The 20,553-nt window shown below is 37.6% G+C and overlaps 1 non-coding gene across 1 annotated transcript; it reads left to right on the plus strand.

Annotated features, from left to right (window-relative positions):
* Window positions 1-2,885: 2,885 nt before the first annotated feature.
* On the plus strand, window positions 2,886-2,993 carry LOC130951399 (small nucleolar RNA R71). Its single transcript, XR_009073958.1, has one exon. It is a non-coding gene; the product is annotated as a small nucleolar RNA R71 (small nucleolar RNA).
* The last annotated feature ends 17,560 nt before the right edge of the window (window positions 2,994-20,553 follow it).

The following is a 20,553-nucleotide window of genomic DNA, read 5'->3' on the forward strand; positions in this document are numbered from 1 at the left end:
CTTCTAGTGTAAGGATGCTCATCTCCTTGATCATAGGCAAGTTGAACGCCACCCTCACACTCTCGGACTAAAATCCAAGTATTTCCCCCGAACATAGTGAGATAATTCTTTGGATTCGGGTTCACACTTTGGTCATGGTTCTTGGTGATCCATGCATTGCATAGAACTCTTGAACCATCAAGATTCCGACTTGTTGAATGGGGTTGGTGAGTACTTCCCAACCTCTTCTTCGGATCTCATGGCGGATCTCCGGATATTCACCCTTTTTGAGTGAAAAGGGGACTTCGGGATCACCTTCTTCAAGGCCACAACTTCATAGAAGTGGACTTGATGCACCCGTGAGAGGAATCTATCCATCTCCCATGACTCGGAGGTGGAAGCTTTTGCCTTCCCTTTCCTCTTTCTAGAGGTTTCTCCGGCCTTGGATGCCATAAATGGTTATGGAAAAACGAAAAAAAGCAACGCTTTTCCACACCAAACTTAAAATGTTTGCTCGTCCTCGAGCAAAAAGAAAGAAGAGAGAAGAAGAAGAAATGAGGAAGAGGGAGAAGGTGGTGTGTTCGGCCAAGAAGGGTAAGAAGGGTGTTAGGTTGTGTGAAAATGAAGAGTTGAAGAAGGGTATTTATAGGAGAGAGGGGGGTAAAGGTTCGGCCATTATGGGTGGGTTTGGGAGGGAAAGTGGTTTGAATTTGAAGGGTGAGTTGGTGGGGTTTTATGAAGTGGTATTGAAAGGTGATGGGGGGAGAGAGAGAGAGTGATGGTGGGTCTTGTGGGGTCCACAGATCCTGTGGTGTCAAGGAAAAGTCATCCCTGCACCAAATGTTGCTCAAAATCACGTTTTGAGCTATTTCTGGCGTTAAACGCCGGGCTGGTGCCCTTTACTGGCGTTTAACGCCAGTCTGGTGCCCCTTTCTGGCGTTAAACGCCCAGAATGGTGCCAGACTGGGCGTTAAACGCCCAACAGCTAGCATTACTGGCGTTTGAACGCCAGCTTCTTCTCCTCCAGGGTGTGCTGTTTTTCTTCCTGTTTTTCATTTTGTTTTTGCTTTTTTCATTGTTTTTGTGACTTCTTATGATCATCAACCTACAAAAAAGATAAAATAACAAAAGAAAATAGTTAACTATAAAACATTGGGTTGCCTCCCAACAAGCGCTTCTTTAATGTCATTAGCTTGACAGAGGACTCTCATGGAGCCTCAGAAATACTCAGAGCCGTGTGGGAACCTCCCAACACCAAACTTAGAGTTTGAATGTGGGGGTTCAACACCAAACTTAGAGTTTGGTTGTGGCCTCCCAACACCAAACTTAGAGTTTGACTGTGGGGGCTCTGCTTGGCTCTGTTTTGAGAGAAGCTCTTCATGCTTCCTCTCCATGATGATAGAGGGATGTCCTTGGGCCTTAAACACCAAGGATTCTTCATTCACTTGAATGATTAACTCTCCTCTATCAACATCAATCACAGCCTTTGCTGTGGCTAGGAAGGGTCTGCCAAGGATGATGGATTCATCCATGCACTTCCCAGTCTCTAGGACTATGAAATCAGTAGGGATGTAATGGTCTTCAATCTTCACCAAAACATTCTCTACAAGTCCATGAGCTTGTTTTCTTGAATTGTCTGCCATCTCTAATGAGATTCTTGCAGCTTGCACCTCAAAGATCCCTAATTTCTCCATTATAGAGAGGGGCATGAGGTTTACACTTGACCCTAAGTCACACAAGGCCTTCTTGAAGGTCATGGTGCCTATGGTACAAGGTATAGAAAACTTCCCAGGATCTTGCCTCTTTTGAGGCAGTTTCTGCCTAGACAAGTCATCCAGTTCTTTGGTGAGCAAAGGTGGTTCATCCTCCCAAGTCTCATTTCCAAATAACTTGTCATTTAGCTTCATGATTGCTCCAAGGTATTTAGCAACTTGCTCTTCAGTGACATACTCATCCTCTTCAGAGGAAGAATACTCATCAGAGCTCATGAAAGGCAGAAGTAAGTCCAATGGAATCTCTATGGTCTCATTTTGAGCCTTAGATTCCCATTGTTCCTCATTGAGGAACTCAGAGGAGATTGGTACACGCCCACTGAGGTCTTCCTCAGTGGCGTCCTCCTCCTCTCTTTCCTCTCCATATTTGGCCATGTCTATGGCTTTGCACTCTCCTTTTGGATTTTCTTCTGTATTACTTGGGAGAGTACTAGGAGGGAGTTCAGTAATTTTCTTGCTCAGCTGTCCCACTTGTCCTTCCAAATTTCTAATGGAGGACCTTGTTTCATTCATGAAACTTTGAGTGGTCTTTATTAGATCAGAGACCATTGTTGCTAAGTCAGAAGTATTCTGCTTAGAACTCTCTGTCTGTTGCTGAGAAGATGATGGAAAAGGCTTGCCATTGCTAAACCTGTTTCTTCCACCATTATTGTTATTGAAACCTTGTTGAGGTCTCTCTTGATTCTTCCATGAGAGATTTGGGTGATTTCTCCATGAAGAATTATAGGTGTTTCCATAGGGTTCTCCTAGGTAATTCACCTCTTCCATGGAAGGGTTCTCAGGATCATAAGCTTCTTCCTCAGATGAAGCTTCCTTAGTACTGCCAGGTGCATTTTGCATTCCAGACAGACTTTGAGAGATCAAGTTGACTTGTTGAGTCAATATCTTGTTCTGAGCCAGTATGGCGTTCAGAGTGTCAATCTCAAGAACTCCTTTCTTCTGACTAGTCCCATTGTTCACAGGATTCCTTTCAGAAGTGTACATGAATTGGTTATTTGCAACCATTTCAATCAATTCTTGAGCTTCTGCAGGCGTCTTCTTCAGATGAAGAGATCCTCCAGCAGAGCTATCCAAAGACATCTTGGATAGTTCAGAGAGACCATCATAGAAAATACCTATGATGCTCCATTCAGAAAGCATGTCTGAAGGACATCTTCTGATTAATTGTTTGTATCTTTCCCAAGCTTCATAGAGGGATTCTCCATCCTTCTGTCTGAAGGTTTGGACTTCCACTCTAAGCTTACTCCATCTTTGTGGTGGAAAGAACTTTGCCAAGAAGGCATTGACTAGCTTTTCCCAAGAGTCCAGACTTTCTTTAGGTTGAGAATCCAACCATATTCTAGCTCTGTCTCTTACAGCAAAAGGGAATAGCATCAGTCTATAGACCTCAGGGTCTACCCCATAGTCTTGACTGTGTCACAGATTTGCAAGAATTCAGCTAAGAACTGATGAGGATCTTCCATTGGAAGTCCATGGAACTTGCAATTCTGTTGCATTAGAGAAACTAATTGAGGCTTAAGCTCAAAGTTTGCTCCAATGGCAGGGATAGAGATGCTTCTCCCATAGAAATCAGGAGTAGGTGCAGTGAAGTCACCCAGCACCTTCCTTGCATTGTTGGCATTGTTGTTGTTTTCGGCTGCCATGTGTTCTTCTTCCTTGAAGAATTCGGTCAGGTCCTCTAAAGAGAGTTGTGCTTTAGCTTCTCTTAGCTTTCGCTTCAAGGTCCTCTCAGGTTCAGGGTCAGCTTCAACAAGAATGCCTTTGTCTCTGCTCCTGCTCATAAGAAAGAGAAGAGAACAAGAGAATGTGGAATCCTCTATGTCACAGTATAGAGATTCCTTGAAGTGTCAGAGGAAAAGAGAAATAGAAAGAAGAAGGAGAAGAAGAATTTCGAACTTTAATTAGATAAGGTTCGAATTGTGCATTTAGAAGGAGTGGTACTCCATAAATGGAAGGATGTGGGAAGGAGGGAAGAGAATTTTCGAAAATTCAATTAAAATATTTTGAAAACATTTTGAAAATTTGATTGATAATTTTCGAAAATTGAAAGTGGGAGAGAATCAAGTGATTTTGAAAAAGATTATGAAATTAGAAGTTTAAAAAGATTTGATTGAAAACTATTTTGAAAAGATGTGATTAAAAAGATATGATTGGTTAAAAAAATTGTGATTGAGAAGATATGATTTGAAAACAATTTAAAAGATATGATTTGAAAACAATTTTAAAAGATATGATTTTAAAAAAAATTTGATGACTTGCCTAACAAGAAAAGATATGATTCAAACATAAAACCTTTCTTAATAGAAAAGGCAAAAATGTTCAATCAAATCATTAATTGTTAGTAAGTATCTTTGAAAAAGGAAAGAAATTGATTTTGAAAACATTTGATTGAAAAGATATGATTTGAAAAAGATTTGGTTTTGAAAAACTTTTAAAACTTGAAAAAAAATTGATTTGAAAACAAAATTCTCCCCCTAGCACCATCCTGGCGTTAAACGCCCAGAATGGTATACATTCTGGCGTTTAACGCCCAAAATGCACCCTTTTTGGGCGTTAAACGCCCAACCAGGTACCCTGGCTGGCGTTTAAACGCCAATCTGCCTTCTTCACTGGGCAATTTTGAATGCCCAGCTTTTTCTGTATAATTCCTCTGCAGTATGTTCTGAATCTTCAATTCCTTGTATTATTGACTTGAGAAGACACAATAAAAAATATTTTTGGATTTTTAATAATCAAAATGCAACAAGAATCAAATAACAATGCATGCAAGACACCAAACTTAGCAGTTGTGTACTACTGACACTATATGAGACACAGAAACACTCAAGCCAAAAGAATTCAAAGATCAAAACAAAGAAATACATGCATGGATTCGAAAAGTATAACAAAAACATGCATTTGACACCAAACTTAAGATGAGACACTAGACTTAAGCAAGAAACATCAAATATTTTTGGTTTTTTTTGTGATTTTGTAATTTTTTTGTGTTTTTCGAAAATTAAGTGGAAAAGGATATCAAAATTCTTAATGAGAATTCCAGGAATCAGTGCAATGCTAGTCTAAGACTCCGGTCCAGGAATTAGACATGGCTTCACAGCCAGCCAAGCTTTCAAAGAAAGCTTCGGTCCAAAACACTAGACATGACCAAAGGTCAGCCAAGCCTTAGCAGATCACTGCTCCAAAAGCAAGATTGATTAAAATCAACAAGCTCTTGTGGTGATAAGTTGAAACCTCGGTCCAATCAGATTAGACATGGCTTCTCAGCCAGCCAGATTTCAACAAATCATCATGAAACTCTAGAATTCATCTTCAAGAATTTCGAAAAAAATAAATACCTAATCTAAGCAACAAGATGAACCGTCAGTTGTCCAAACTAGAACAATCCCAGGCATTGTTACCAAAAGCTTGCTCAAAACTTGAACAATCCCCGGCAACGGCGCGAAAAACTTGGTGCGCGAAATTGTGAACAATACTTTTCACAACTCTCATAATCCCTGGTCATGAACTCCAAAAACTTGGTGGTTCAATTCTATGGCATTACACAACTTCGCACAACTAACTAGCAAGTGCACTGGGTCGTCCAAGTAATACCTTACGTGAGTAAGGGTCGATCCCACGGAGATTGTTAGCATTGAAGCAAGCTATGGTCATCTTGTAAATCTTAGTCAGGTAAACTCAAATGTGTATGATGATGAATGAAAATAATATAAAGATAAAGATAGTGATACTTATGTATATCATTGGTGTAAGAGCTTCAGACAAGTGTATGAAGATGCCTTCCCTTCCGTCTCTCTGCTTTCCTACTGCCTTCATCCAATCCTTCTTACTCCTTTCCATGGCAAGCTCGTGTAGGGTTTCACTGTTGTCAGCAGCTACCTCCCATCCTCGCAGTGAAAGCTAATGCACGCACTCTGTCACAGTACTGCCAATCACCGGTTTGGTTCCCTCCCCTACCGGAATAGAATCCCTCTTTTGCGTCTGTCACTAACGCCCAGTAGGTTACAGGTTTGAACAGTCATTGAATCCTACTCAGACTACCACAGACAAGGTTAGACCTTCTGGATTCTCTTGAATGCTGCCATCAAGTCCTGCCTATACCACGAAGACTCTGATCTCACGGAATGGTTGGCTCGTTTGTCAGGCGAGCACTCGGTTGTCAGGCGATCAACCATGCATCGTGCAATCGGGAATCCAAGAGATATTCACTAAGCCTCAGATGCTTGTAGAACAAGAATGGTTGTCAGTCACCTTGTTCATGAGTGAGAATGGTGATGGGCGTCAATCATCACCTTCATCATGTTGAAGAACAAGTGATATCTTGGACAAAGAACAAGCGGAATTGAATGGAAGAACAATAGTAATTGCATTAATACTCGAGGTACAGCAGAGCTCCACACCTTAATCTATGGTGTGTAGAAACTCCACCGTTGAAAATACATAAGAACAAGGTCTAGGCATGGCCGAATGGCCAGCCTCCCAAAGAGGGTTCAATCCTCAAAACATGATCAAAAGATCTCCTCCTTTTTTTTTACAATAGTAAAAGGTCCTACTTATAGATAACTAGTAGCCTAAGGTGTACAAAGATGAGTAAATGACATAAAAATCCACTTCCGGGCCCACTTGGTGTGTGCTTGGGCTGAGCAATGAAGCATTTTCGTGTAGAGACTCTCCTTGGAGTTAAACGCCAGCTTTAGTGCCAGTTTGGGCGTTTAACTCCCAATTAGGTGCCAGTTCCGGCGTTTAACGCTGGAATTTCTTGAGGTGACATTGAACGCCGGTTTGGGCCATCAAATCTTGGGCAAAGTATGGACTATTATATATTTCTGGAAAGCCCAGGATGTCTACTTTCCAACGCCGTTGAGAGCGCGCCAATTGGGCTTCTGTAGCTCCAGAAAATCCACTTCGAGTGCAGGGAGGTCAGAATCCAACAGCATCTGCAGTCCTTTTGAGTCTCTGGATCAGATTTTTGCTCAGATCCCTCAATTTCAGCCAGAAAATACCTGAAATCACAGAAAAACACACAAACTCATAGTAAAGTCCAGAAAAGTGAATTTTAACTAAAAACTAATAAAAATATACTAAAAACTAACTAAATCATACTAAAAACATACTAAAAACAATGCCAAAAAGCATACAAATTATCCGCTCATCAATGATCGAGAACCAACAGCTGATTAGCCGTGCTGTGACAGAGCATTTGGACCATTTTCACTGAGAGGATGGGATGTAGCTATCAACAAGGGTGATGCCTCCAGACGATTAGCCGTGCAATGATAGCGCATAGGACCATTTTCCCGAGAGGATTAAAAGTAGCCATTGATGATGGTGATGCCCTACATACAGCTTGCCATGGAAAGGAGTAAGAAGGATTGGATGAATGAAATAAAAAAGTAGAGATACGAGAGGAGCACAGCGTCTCCATACGCCTATCTGAGATTCCCACCATGGAATTATATGAGTAACTATTTACTATCTTATTTTCCATTTATTATTAATTTTCGAAATCTATAACCATTTAATCTGCCTAACTGAGATTTACAAGGTGACCATAGCTTGCTTCATACCAACAATCTCTATGGGATCGACCCTTACTCACGTAAGGTATTACTTGGATGACCCAGTACACTTGCTGGTTAAGTTGAACGGAGTTGTGTCCACACATAAGTGCCATAATAATGATTCCATACAACAACAAAGAATACTACATTGATGTGATCACAATTTCGTCCACCAACTTGCTGAGTCAACATTTTGTTCTGAGCTAATATGGCATTCAGAGCATCAATGTCAAGAACTCCCTTCCTTTGAGGCGTCCCATTATTCACGGAATTCCTCTCAGAAGTGTACATGAACTGGTTATTTGCAACCATGTTAATAAGTTCTTGAGCTTCTACAGGCATTTTCTTTAGGTGAATGGATCCACCTGCAGAATGGTCCAGTGACATCTTAGAGAACTCAGATAGACCATAATAGAATATATCTATCATGGTCTATTCTGAAAACATGTCAGAAGGACATTTTTGGTCATCTGCTTGTATCTTTCCCTAGCTTCATAGAGGGATTCACCATCTTTTTGTTTGAAGGTCTGAACATCCACTCTAAGCTTGCTCAGCTTTTAAGGAGGAAAGAACTTTGCCAAGAAGGCCGTGACCAGCTTATCCCAGGAGTCCAGGCTATCTTTAGGTTGAGAGTCCAACCATGTTCTAGCTCTGTCTCTTACAGCAAAAGGGAAAAGCATGAGCTTGTAGACTTCAGAATCTACTCCATTAGTCTTAACAGTCTCACAGATCTGCAAGATCTCAGTTAAGAACTGGTAGGGATCTTCTGATGGAAGTCCATGAAACTTGCAGTTCAGTTGCATTAGAGCAACTAATTGAGGTTTCAGCTCAAAATTGTTTGCTCCAATGGCAGGAATTGAGATGCTTCTTCTATCAAACTTGGACGTAGGTGCAGTATAATTACCAAGCATCCTTTTTGCATTATTGTTGTTGGGTTCAGCTGCCATCTCCTTTTCTTGTTCAAAAATTTCAGCAAGATTGTCTCTGGATTGTTGTAATTTTGCTTCTCTTAGTTTCCTCTTCAGAGTCCTTTCAGGTTCTGGATCAGCTTCAACAAGAATTCCTTTTTCCTTGTTCCTGCTCATATGAAGGAGAAGAGAACAGAAAACGAAGAGAAATTCTCTATGTCACAGTAAAGAGGTTCCTTATTGTTAGTAGAAGAAGAAAGGGAATAAAGAAAGGAGAATCCAAACACAAGGGTGAGGATAGGGGCAGTGATTTGAGATAAAGAGAAGTGTTAGTAAATGAATGAATAAATAGAATAAGATGAGAGAGAAGTTTTCGAAAACAATTTTGAAAAGGAGTTAATGATTTTCGAAAATTAAGATAAGAAATAAAATTAAAATTAAAATGTAAAACAATTAATCAATTAAAAAGAATTTTGAAAAAGAGGTGAGGTATTTTCAAAAATTAGAGAGAGAAAATTAGTTAGGTAGTTTTGAAAAAGATAAGAAACAAACAAAAGTTAATTGGTTAGTTTGAAAAAGATTTGAAAATCAAATTTGAAAAGATAAGAAGATAAGAAGTTAGAAAAGATATTTTAAAATCAAATTTTTTGAAAAAGATAAAATTTTGAAAAAGATATGATATAAAAGATAAGATAAAAAGATATGATTAAAATTAAAATTGATTACTTTACTAACAAGAAACTAGAAGATAAGATTCTAGAATTTAAAAATTGAACCTTTCTTAACAAGAAAATAACAAACTTCAAATTTTTTAATCAATCATATTAATTGTTAGCATAATTTTCGAAAATAAAGATAAAACTAAGAAAAAGATTTTTGAAAAATATTTTAAAGGATTTTCGTAAATTAATAAGAAAAATGAAAAAGATTTAATTTTTGAAAAAGGTTTAAAAAGATAAGATTTTTAAAATTTGAAAATTTGACTTGACTTACAAGAAACAACTAATTTTAAAAATTTTTGACTAAGTCAACCCAAATTTTCGAAATTTTGAGAGAAAAAAGGAAAAGATATTTATATTTTTTTATTTTTAAATTTTTTATGATGAGAGAGAAAAATACAATTTTGACCCAAAACATGAAAATTTTGGATCAAAACACATGATGCATGCAAGAACACTATGAATGTCAAGATGAACACCAAGAACACTTTGAAGATCATGATGAACATCAAGAACATATTTTTGAAAAATTTTTGATGCAAAGAAAACATGCAAGACACCAAACTTAGAAATCTTTGATGTTTAGACACTATGAATGCAAAAATGCACATGAAAAACAACAAAAGATACAAAACAAGAAAACATCAAGATCAAACAAGAAGACTTACCAAGAATAACTTAAAGATCATTAAGAACACTATGAATGCAAGAATTTTCAAAAAATGCATAAATTTTTAGAAAAATGCAATTGACACCAAACTTAAAGGTTGACTCAAGACTCAAACAAGAAACACAAAATATTTTTGACTTTTTTATGATTTTATTTTTTTTGTATTTTATTTAATATTTTTTGAAAAACATATAGGAAAAAGAAAGTAATGAATCCAAACTCCTCAAACAAAATCCTATGAATTAGACATGGTTTAATAGCCAGCCAAGCTAAAACATGTTATATGAAACTCTAGAATTCATTTTTGAAAACTCTGAAAATTTTCGAAAATTGGTGAAAATTTTTTTTGGAAGACTTTTGAAAAATTTTTGAAAATAAAACAAAAAAGAAAATTACCTCATCTGAGCAACAAGATGAACCGTCAGTTGTCCAAACTCAAACAATCCCCGGCAACGGTGCCAAAAACTTGGTGGACAAAATTGTGATTCATACTTAAATTGTTGTTCGAAATTGATTCCCAGGTAATGGCCCCAAAAACATGGTGCTCAATACCATGGTCTAAACATAATTTCACAACTTCGCTCAACTAACCAGCAAGTGTACTGGGTCGTCCAAGTAATAAACCTTACGTGAGTAAGGGTCGATCCCACAGAGATTGTTGGTATGAAGCAAGCTATGGTCATCTTGTAAATCACAGTCAGGCGGATAATAAATGGTTATGGAGTTTTCGAATAATTTATAATAAATGAACTGGAAATAAAGATAGAAATACTTATGTAGATCATCGATGGGAATTTTAGATAGGTGTATGAAGATGCTGTGCTCCTTCTAAATCTCTGCTTTCCTACTGCCTTCATCCAATCCTTCTTACTCCTTTCCATGGCAAGCTGTATGTAGGGCATCACCGTTGTCACTGGCTACATCCCATTCTCTCAGTGAAAAAGGTCCAAATGCTCTGTCACGGCACGACTAATCATCTGTCGGTTCTTGATCATGTTGGAATAGAATCCCTTGATTCTTTTGTGTTTGTCATCATGCCCAACAATCGCGAGTTTGAAGCTCGTCATAGTCATTCAATCTCGGAATCCTACTCGGAATACCACAGACAAGGTTTAGACTTTCTGGATTCTCATGAATGCCGCCATCAATTCTAGCTTATACCACGAAGACTCTGATCTCACGGAATGGAAGGCTCGGTTGTCAGGCGAGGGCAACCATGCGTCGTGGATCAAGAATCCAAGAGATACACACTCTAGCTTTCGCTTGTAGAACGGAAGTGGTTGTCAGGCACGCGTTCATAGGGACGGATGATGATGAGTGTCACAGATCATCACATCCATCAGGTTGAAGTACGAGTAGTATCTTAGAACAGAAATAAGATTGAAATTGAAAAAAAGATAGTAGTAATTGCATTAAAACTCGAGGTACAGCAGAGCTCCACACCCTTAATCTATGGTGTATAGAAACTCCACCGTTGAAAATACATAAGTGATGAAGGTCCAGGCATGGCCGAATGGCCAGCCCCCAAAATGTGATATGAATCCGAAAATAAGGAGAAGGACCAGATATGTGGTCAAAAGACACTGAATACAATAGTAAAATGTTCTATTTATACTAGACTAGCTACTAGGGTTTACAGAAGTAAGTAATTGATGCAGAAATCCACTTTCGGGGCCCACTTGGTGTGTGCTTGGGCTGAGCTTGAGCTTTACACGTGTAGAGGCTTCTTTTGGAGTTGAATGCCAAGTTGTAACATGTTTTTGGCGTTCAACTCTGGTTCGTGACGTGTTTCTGGCGTTTGACTCTAGAATGCAGCATGGAACTGGCATTGAGCGCCAGTTTACGTCATCTAATCACGAATAAAGTATGGACTATTATATATTGCTGGAAAGCTCTAGATGTCGACTTTCTAACGCCATTGAGAGCGCGCCATTTGAAGTTCTGTAGCTCTAGAAAATCCATTTCGAGTGCAGAGAGGTCAGAATCCAACAGCATCAGCAGTCCTTTGTCAGCCTTTTATCAGAGTTTTGCTCAGGTCCCTCAATTTCAGCCAGAAAATATCTGAAATCACAAAAAAATACACAAACTCATAGTAAAGTCCAGAAATGTGAATTTAGCATAAAAACTAATGGAAACATCCCTAAAAGTAGCTAGATCCTACTAGAAACTACTTAAAAATAATCCCAAAAAGCGTATAAATTATCCACTCATCAGTTACCTAGGGTTAGGTATTAACCTCATGCCACTCTCTGTAAAGGAGAAACTAGGAATCTTTGAGGTACAGGTCGCAAGAATCTCACTAGAGATGACAAACAAATCAATGAAACAAGCTTATAGACTAGTAGAGGACGTACTAGTGAAGGTTGAAGGCCTTTACATCCCTGCTGATTTCATAATCCTAGACACTGGGAAGGATAAGGATGAATCCATCATCCTTGGCATACCTTTCCTAGCCACAACAAAAGCTGTGATTGATGTTCATAGAGGAGAGTTGGTCTTTCAATTGAATGAAGATTACCTTGTGTTTAAGGCTCAAAGATCTCCCTCTGCAACCATGGAGAGGAAGCATGAAAAGCTTCTCTCAATACAGAGTCAAACAAAGCCCCCACATTCAAACTCTAAGTTTGGTCTTGGGAGGCCACAACCAAACTCTAAGTTTGGTGTTGAGAGGCAACAACCAAACTCTAAGTTTGGTGTTGGGAGGCTGGTGGACGAAATTGTGATTCATACTTGAATTGTTGTTCGAAATTAATTCCCAGGTAATGGCCCCTAAAACTTGGTGCTCAATACCATGGTCTAAACATAATTTCACAACTTTGCTCAACTAACCAGCAAGTGTATTGGGTCGTCCAAGTAATAAACCTTACGTGAGTAAGGGTCGATCCCACAGAGATTGTTGGTATGAAGCAAGCTATGGTCATCTTGTAAATCTCAGTCAGGCGGATAATAAATGGTGATAGAGTTTTCGAATAATAATAGTAAATAAACAGAAAATAAAGATAAAAATACTTATGTAGATCATCGATGGGAATTTCAGATAGGCGTATGAAGATGCTGTGCTCCTTCTGAATCTCTGCTTTCCTAGATATTGAGTAACTTCCCAAGTCTCCTTCTTGCTTGAGAAACGTCCCATGAGGTCTTCCTCATTGGGATTCACGTCCTCTCCTTCCTCTCTAGGTTCGGCCATATTGATTATATCAATGGCCTTGCACTCTCTGTTTGGATTTTCTTCAGTATTGCTTGGGAGAGTACTAGGAGGAGTTTCAGTGACTTTCTTACTCAGCTGGCCCACTTGTGCCTCCAGATTTCTGATGGAAGACCTTGTTTCACTCATGAAACTTAAAGTGGCTTTGGACAGATCAGAGACTATATTTGCTAAGTTAGAGGTATTTTTCTCAGAATTCTCTGTCTGTTGCTGAGAAGATGATGGAAAAGGCTTGTTATTGCTGAGCCTGTTTCATCCAACATTATTAAAGCCTTGTTGAGGCTTTTGTTGATCCCTCCATGAGAAATTTGGATGATTTCTCCATGATGAATTATAGGTGTTTCCATAAGGTTCACCCATGTATTTTACCTCTGCCATTGCAGGGTTTTCAGGATCATAAACTTCTTCTTCAGAAGATGCCTCTTTAGTACTGTTGGATGCATTTTGCCAACCATTCAGACTTTGAGAAATCATGTTGATTTGTTGAGTCAACATTTTGTTCTGAGCCAATATGGCATTCAGAGCATCAATTTCAAGAACACTCTTCCTCTGAGGCATCCCATTATTCACGGAATTTCTCTCAGAAGTGTACATGAACTGGTTATTTGCAACCATTTCAATAAGTTCCTGAGCTTCTGCAGGAGTTTTCTTTAGGTGAATGGATCCACCTGCAGAATGGTCCAATGACATCTTAGAGAACTCAGATAGACCATAAAAGAATATATCTATCATGGTCCATTCTGAAAACATGTCAGAAGGACATCTTTTGATCATCTGCTTGTATCTTTTCCAAGCTTCATAGAGGGATTCACCATCTTTTTGTTTGAAGGTCTGAACATCCACTCTAAGCTAGCTTTTGAAGAGGAAAGAACTTAGCCAAGAAGGCCGTGACCAGCTTATCCCAGGAGTCCAGGCTATCTTTAGGTTGAGAGTCTAACCATGTTCTAGCTCTGTCTCTTATAGCAAAAGGGAAAAGCATGAGCCTGTAGACTTCAGGATCTACTCCATTAGTCTTAACATTCTCACAGATCTGCAAGAACTCAGTTAAAAACTGGTAGGGATCTTCTGATGGAAGTCCATGAAACTTGCAGTTCAGTTGCATTAGAGCAACTAATTGAGGTTTCAGCTCAAAATTGTTTGCTCCAATGGCAGGAATTGAGATGCTTCTTCCATCAAACTTGGAAGTAGGTGTAGTATAATCACCAAGCATCCTCCTTGCATTATTATTATTGGGTTCGGCTGCCATCTCCTTTTCATGTTAAAAAATTTTAGCAAGGTTGTCTCTGGATTGTTGTAATTTAGCTTCTCTTAGTTTCCTCTTTAGAGTTCTTTTAGGTTCTGAATCAGCTTCAACAAGAATGCCTTTTTCCTTGTTCCTGCTCATATGAGAAAGAAGAGAACAGAAAAGGAAGAGGAATCCTCTATGTCACAGTAAAGAGGTTCCTTATTGTTAGTAGAAGAAGAAAGGGAATAAAGAAAGGAGAATCCAAACACAAGGGTGAGGATAAGGGCAGTGATTTGAGATGAAGAGAAGTGTTAGTAAATGAATGAATAAATAGAATAAGATTAGAGAGAAGTTTTCGAAAACAATTTTAAAAAGGAGTTAATGATTTTTGAAAATTAAGATAAGAAATAAAATTAAAATTAAAATTTAAAACAATTATTTAATTAAAAACAATTTTTGAAAAAGAGGGAGGTATTTTCGAAAATTTGAGAGGGAAGAGTAGTTAGGTGGTTTTGAAAAAGATAAGAAACAAACAACCAAAAATTCAAATAGTTAGTTGCAAAAGATTTGAAAGTTAATTTTGAAAAGATAAGAAGATAAGAAGTTAGAAAAGATATTTTAAAATCAAATTTTTGAAAAAGATAAAATTTTGAAAAAGAGATGATATAAAAGATAAGATAAAAAGAAATGATTAAAATTAAAATTGATTACTTTACTAACAAGAAACTAAAAGATAAGATTCTAGAATTTAAAGATTGAACCTTTCTTAACAAGAAAGTAACAAACTTCAAATTTTTGAATCAATCATATTAATTGTTAGCATAATTTTCGAAAATAAAGATAAAATTAAGAAAAAGATTTTTGAAAAAAAATATTTTAAAGAATTTTCGAAAATTAATAAGAAAAATGAAAAAGATTTAATTTTTGAAAAAGTTTTAAAAAGATAAGATTTTTAAAATTTGAAAATTTGACTTGACTTATAAGAAACAACTAATTTTAAAATTTTTTGACTAAGTCAACCCAAATTTTCGAAATATTGAGAGAAAAAAAAAGAAAAGATAATTTTTTTTATTTTAAAATTTTTAATGAGGAGAGAAAAAAACAACAAAAATGACTCACAGCATGAAAATTATGAATCAAAACACATGATGCATGCAAGAACACTATGAATGTCAAGATGAACACCAAGAACACTTTGAAGATCATGATGAACATCAAGAACATATTTTTGAAAAAAATTTAATGCAAAGAAAACATGCAAGACACCAAACTTAGAAATCTTTTATGTTTAGACAATATGAATGCAAAAATGCACATGAAAAACATCCTATAACACAAAACAAGAAAATTTAAAGATCAAACAAGAAAACTTACCAAGAACAACTTGAAAATCATGAAGAACACTATGAATGCATGAATTTTTGAAAAGTGCAAGAACAAGATGAATATGCAATTGACACCAAACTTAAAACATGACACAAGACTCAAACAAGAATCACAAAATATTTTTGGTTTTTTTATTTTATGATTTTTTTGTATTTTCTTTTATTTATTTTTTTTGAAAAACATAGGAAAAAGAAAATAAGAAGTTCAAAATTTTTAATAAAAATTCCAGAAATCTTTCAATTTTAGCCTAAAGCTCCAATCCAAGGGTTAGACATGGCTTAATAGCCAGCTAGCTTTAGGATATAAATCAGGCATGCAACAGCTGATACTTCATCCAACTCCATATACATGCCTTTTATGTGACAAGTGGAAGCCTCAATCCAAAAGAATTTGGATATCGCTTTACAGCCAGCCAGGCTTCAACATGCTACCATGAAACTCTAGAATTCATTCTTAAAAATTTTGAATAATTTTCAAAAACAAAAGGAAAAATATTTTTGAAAGAATTTTGAAAAATATTTTTTTCGAAAATAGGACAAAAAGAAATTTACCTAATTTGAGCAACAAGATGAACCGTCAGTTGTCCATACTCGAACAATCCCCGGCAACGGCGCCAAAAACTTGGTGGACGAAATTGTGATTCATACTTGAATTGTTGTTCGAAATTAATTCCCAGGTAATGGCCCCAAAAACTTGGTGCTCAATACCATGGTCTAAACATAATTTCACAACTTTACTCAACTAACCAGCAAGTGTACTGGGTCGTCTAAGTAATAAACCTTACCTGAGTAAGGGTCGATCCCACAGAGATTGTTGGTATGAAGCAAGCTATGGTCATCTTGTAAATCTTAGTCAGGCGGATAATAAATGGTGATAGAGTTTTCGAATAATAATAGTAAATAAACAGAAAATAAAGATAAAATACTTATGTAGATCATCGATGGGAATTTCAGATAGGCGTATGATGATGCTGTACTCCTTCTAAATCTCTGCTTTCCTACTGCCTTCTGATGTGCGGAAAACGATCCGACACAAAACTCACCGGCAAGTGTACCGGGTCGCATCAAGTAATAATAACTCACATGAGTGAGGTCGATCCCACAGGGATTGAAGGATTGAGCAATTTTAGTTTAGTGGTTGATTTAGTCAAGCGAATCAAGTATTGGTTGAGTGATTTGTGTTTAACTGGAAGTAAATAACAGTAAATGTAAAGGGGGAAGGGAAAATTGCAGTAAATCAAAGAGCAGGAAAGTAAACTTGCAGAATCTTAAAGAACAAGAAAGTAAATGACTGAAACTTAAAGTGCAAGAAATATAAATTGCAGTAACTTAAATTGCAAGGAATATAAATTGCTTGAATGTAAAAGGGATTTGAGGACAGGGATTTCAGAATTTAAACAAGAGAAATTGAATTGCAACAATCAATAGAACAGAAATTGAATTAGAAGCAATTGGAATGCAAACAGAAGGAAATTAAATGCAGCAAAGGTTCACAGAAGAACCAAAAGTAAATTGGGATCTCAGGTCTCCAGAGACTAGGTAGCAAAGCCTAGATCTCAATTGCCTTCCCAGATCCAAGTTCACAAAGCAATTGACAAGAAATTGAAGAAGAAGCAGTAAAGGAAATTGAAATTGAACTTAATTGTGCAGAAAGGAATTAAAGAGATTTTGAATGGAGGTTGAGACATAATTTCCTCAACTCTTCACACCCAAAACTCAAAACAAGAAAAGTAAAAATGCCCAAGCAAGAACCAGGAAGAAGAGAGATCAATTCTCCTCCCCAATTCTCTGAAATCTCGGTGAAGTCACCAAGAGAAGTTGCCAAAGCTCAAAATAAAAGTCAAGATTCAAAGGAAAATTCAAAGTTCAAAAGTAGTGTAAAAGGTGAAAGTAAAGGTCTTTAATTACATCAAACTAACTCCTATTTATACACTTTCTATTCTTGGATCTTGGGATTTGGATGGGATTTTGATTTGGTGAAGAATTGAATTTTATTGGATTTTTAATCCAATTTTAGCCCATGAAGGATTGCTTCCAGGAGGCTGCCCTGCCCTTGTGGAGGGCAAGGCAGGATTTGGTGCTTGGTGCGTGCGTGGTGCGGGCGTGGTGCAAGCTTGGTGCGCAGGATGCTGCCCTGCCCTCGCGGAGGGCAGGGCAGAAAAAGTTGGTGCGCCAGATTGGTGCTTGGTGCGTGCGTGGTGCGGCCAGATGGTGCTGTGGTGCGCCAGAATTGTGCCTTGGTGCGCCAGATTCATGCCACAACAAAATGCTGCCCTGCCCTTGCGGAGGGCAGGGCAGTGTTTCCACTTTGACGTCCTGAGTTCGAAACTTGGATGCTACACACGCTACCCATTTTCCTTGGCTTTCTTGGTACCAAAGTGAGGCTTAATTCCTTGCTTCCTCATGGTCCCGTGTTCAACTCTTGTGGCAAGCATTGTAGACATTTTCCTTTGATTTTCTTCCCTTGGTGAGCCCGATACTGCCCTTGTGGAGGGCAGGGCAAGGTTTTGTTCTTCTTGATTCCAAGGCACAAATTTGTGCTCTGCCCTTGTAGTGGGTAGGGCAGAGTTGCCTTTCATGCTTGGTTCCCTTATGTTGCCCTCCTAGAGGGCAGTGTGCCCTTGTGGAGGGCAATGCTTGCCTTCCTCATTTTGTGCGCCACACTTCTTCTCTCTTTGACCACATTTTCTTCTCCTTGGGCCACACTTCCTTAGGCCACGCTTTTCCTTTTTTTTTCTTCACCTACAATAAATCAAAACAACTACTCAAAGTATCACTAAATTCAAGAGGCTTATAAATCAATTAAAATTCAATTAAAATTAGCTTAAACCTCATGAGTTAACATTAATTTCATGGTGGTTGTTTGATTTAAAGCAGTTATGCATTTTCACTCCAAATCAATTACTTAGGATGCAAGAAAGTGCATAAATGCTAATAAAACAAGTGAAATTAGCTTGAAAAATGGGTATATGATGACTTGTCATCACAACACCAAACTTAAATCTTGCTTGTCCCCAAGCTAGCATCAAAACTAAGAGAAATTGAAATGAACAAGAAAAGAACACATATCCTTATTAGGCATATAGCAGAACTTGATTTTTGGGGTCTTCATGCAGACAATGATAACTCAAGTTATTGTTTGCTGTTACATAGTATACATTTTTCATCAAAGGTTTGCTAAACTTGATGTTATAAGACTTACTCTTTAGTCACTCCCTTGCTAACTTTTCTTTCTTATAATGCTTAACAAGCTTATTCTTTTGGAGGTTTGGTGTCTAATGTTGCAGTGATAGCCTTTGGCTTTATTTTTTTCTTTCTTCTACTCAACATCTTTCCACCACAGACACATGGCTCACTATTTCCTCCTAGGATCATTGATGCCCAGCATCTCTTTGGATAACTAAATGTTCTGTAGCTAAGTTGTTCTTTATTGTGAACTTTCAATTGGCCATCCCAAATCAGTTGATCTAAGTGACCGGGTTTTAAAATACCCCTTAGAATTTACTCATCCAAACATATCTTAGTACAAGAACACCACAGGCATATGTCCTAGGGTCCAAGCTATTGGTGTCCAACCTTTATTATTTTTTTTTTGCTTTTCTTGCCACTTTGGCTTTTTCTTCTTCCTTTTCTTTCTGTTTTTGTTCTCAAGGGATTTTTCTTTATTGATAAGGGTCTTTATAACAGCAAGCTAACTCACACTTGAATGAGAATGAGATTATGCAACAATTATTTCATGAGTTATGCATTTAATCAAACATATATACCACCATTAACTTCCATTCTACTTATGCAACATTGGATATTTCACTTTTCAATTCAAACCAAATCTCTTTTATTCAAGCATATGGGAAACAAAACAAAATTAAAGCTAAGTGATGAATGACAAGCATTATGCAGATTTAGCATACATAATCAAACAATTTCACTTGCAACTAAATAAACACTTTAGCAAGATATATAATGGTTCCCATGTTCAAAATAATACACAGCAGCAAGGATTAAGTTTAGATACAACCTTTGAAGTTGCAGCCCTTTGATTCTTCCTTCTGTTGTGTTTTCTTTGAGTTAGGATGCACAATATCTTCAATTATTGACTCATGTCCTGCTTAATTCTCAAAGTTGCTTGCTTCTCAAGCCCTTAAGTGTATGGTTAGTATGCATAAATAGAGTGTGACTCTTGGATTTGTTTTGGTGTGGGAACACCAAACTTAATTGTTTGCCACTGCCTCTTATGCAACAATTTAACCATATGTGAAACCTTGTGTCCGTGCTAAAGGTTAATGAAATTAAAGCTAAAAAGCAATTAAACAGTTGAATAATGTGTTTGGTTGATTGGAACTAGCATCATGCAAGAGGTGAGAATGTGTTTTTAAGTGACATTTTTGGTGGAACACCAAACTTAGAATCTTTCATTCTCCCTTAAATTGTTTTGGTGTGCAACACCAAACTTAGCTCCTTGCAATCCATATCAATTATTCAACATTTTTATTGAAAAAGTTATGAAAAGAAAACTACCTCAGGTTGGGTTGCCTCCCAACAAGCGCTCTTTTATTGTCACTAGCTTGACATCTTCTGTTCGTACTTCAAGAAGGATTTAGGTTCTGAACCTCTTTTTCCTTGTTCCATTGTCCTCCTAGGTATGGTTTTGCTCTGTGGCCATTTGCTGTAAACCGACTCTTTGTTGCTTCATCTAGCAATTCAATACTCCCATAAGGAAAGACCTTAGTTACCAAATATGGACCAGTCCACTTAGACTTAAGCTTGCCAGGGAATATCTTGAGTCGTGAGTTGTACAAGAGTACTTGTTGTCCGGGTTTGAATTCTTTCTTCAGAATCTTCCTGTCATGCCATCTCTTTGCTTTTTCCTTGTATATCTTGGTATTTTCATAGGCTTCTAGCCTAAACTCATCCAGCTCATTCAGCTGTAACAACCTTTTCTCTCCTGCTGCTTCAGAATCAAGGTTTAGAAGTTTAGTAGCCCAAAAAGCTTTGTGTTCAAGCTCTACAGGGAGATGACAAGATTTGTCATATAACAGCTGAAAGGGGGACTTCCCAATGGGAGTTTTGAAAGCTGTCCTGTACGCCCAAAGTGCATCTTCCAACTTCCTAGCCCAATCCTTTCTTGTGCT

Source organism: Arachis stenosperma, chromosome 1 (genome assembly GCF_014773155.1).
Source record: "Arachis stenosperma cultivar V10309 chromosome 1, arast.V10309.gnm1.PFL2, whole genome shotgun sequence".
Lineage (NCBI taxonomy): Eukaryota > Viridiplantae > Streptophyta > Magnoliopsida > Fabales > Fabaceae > Arachis > Arachis stenosperma.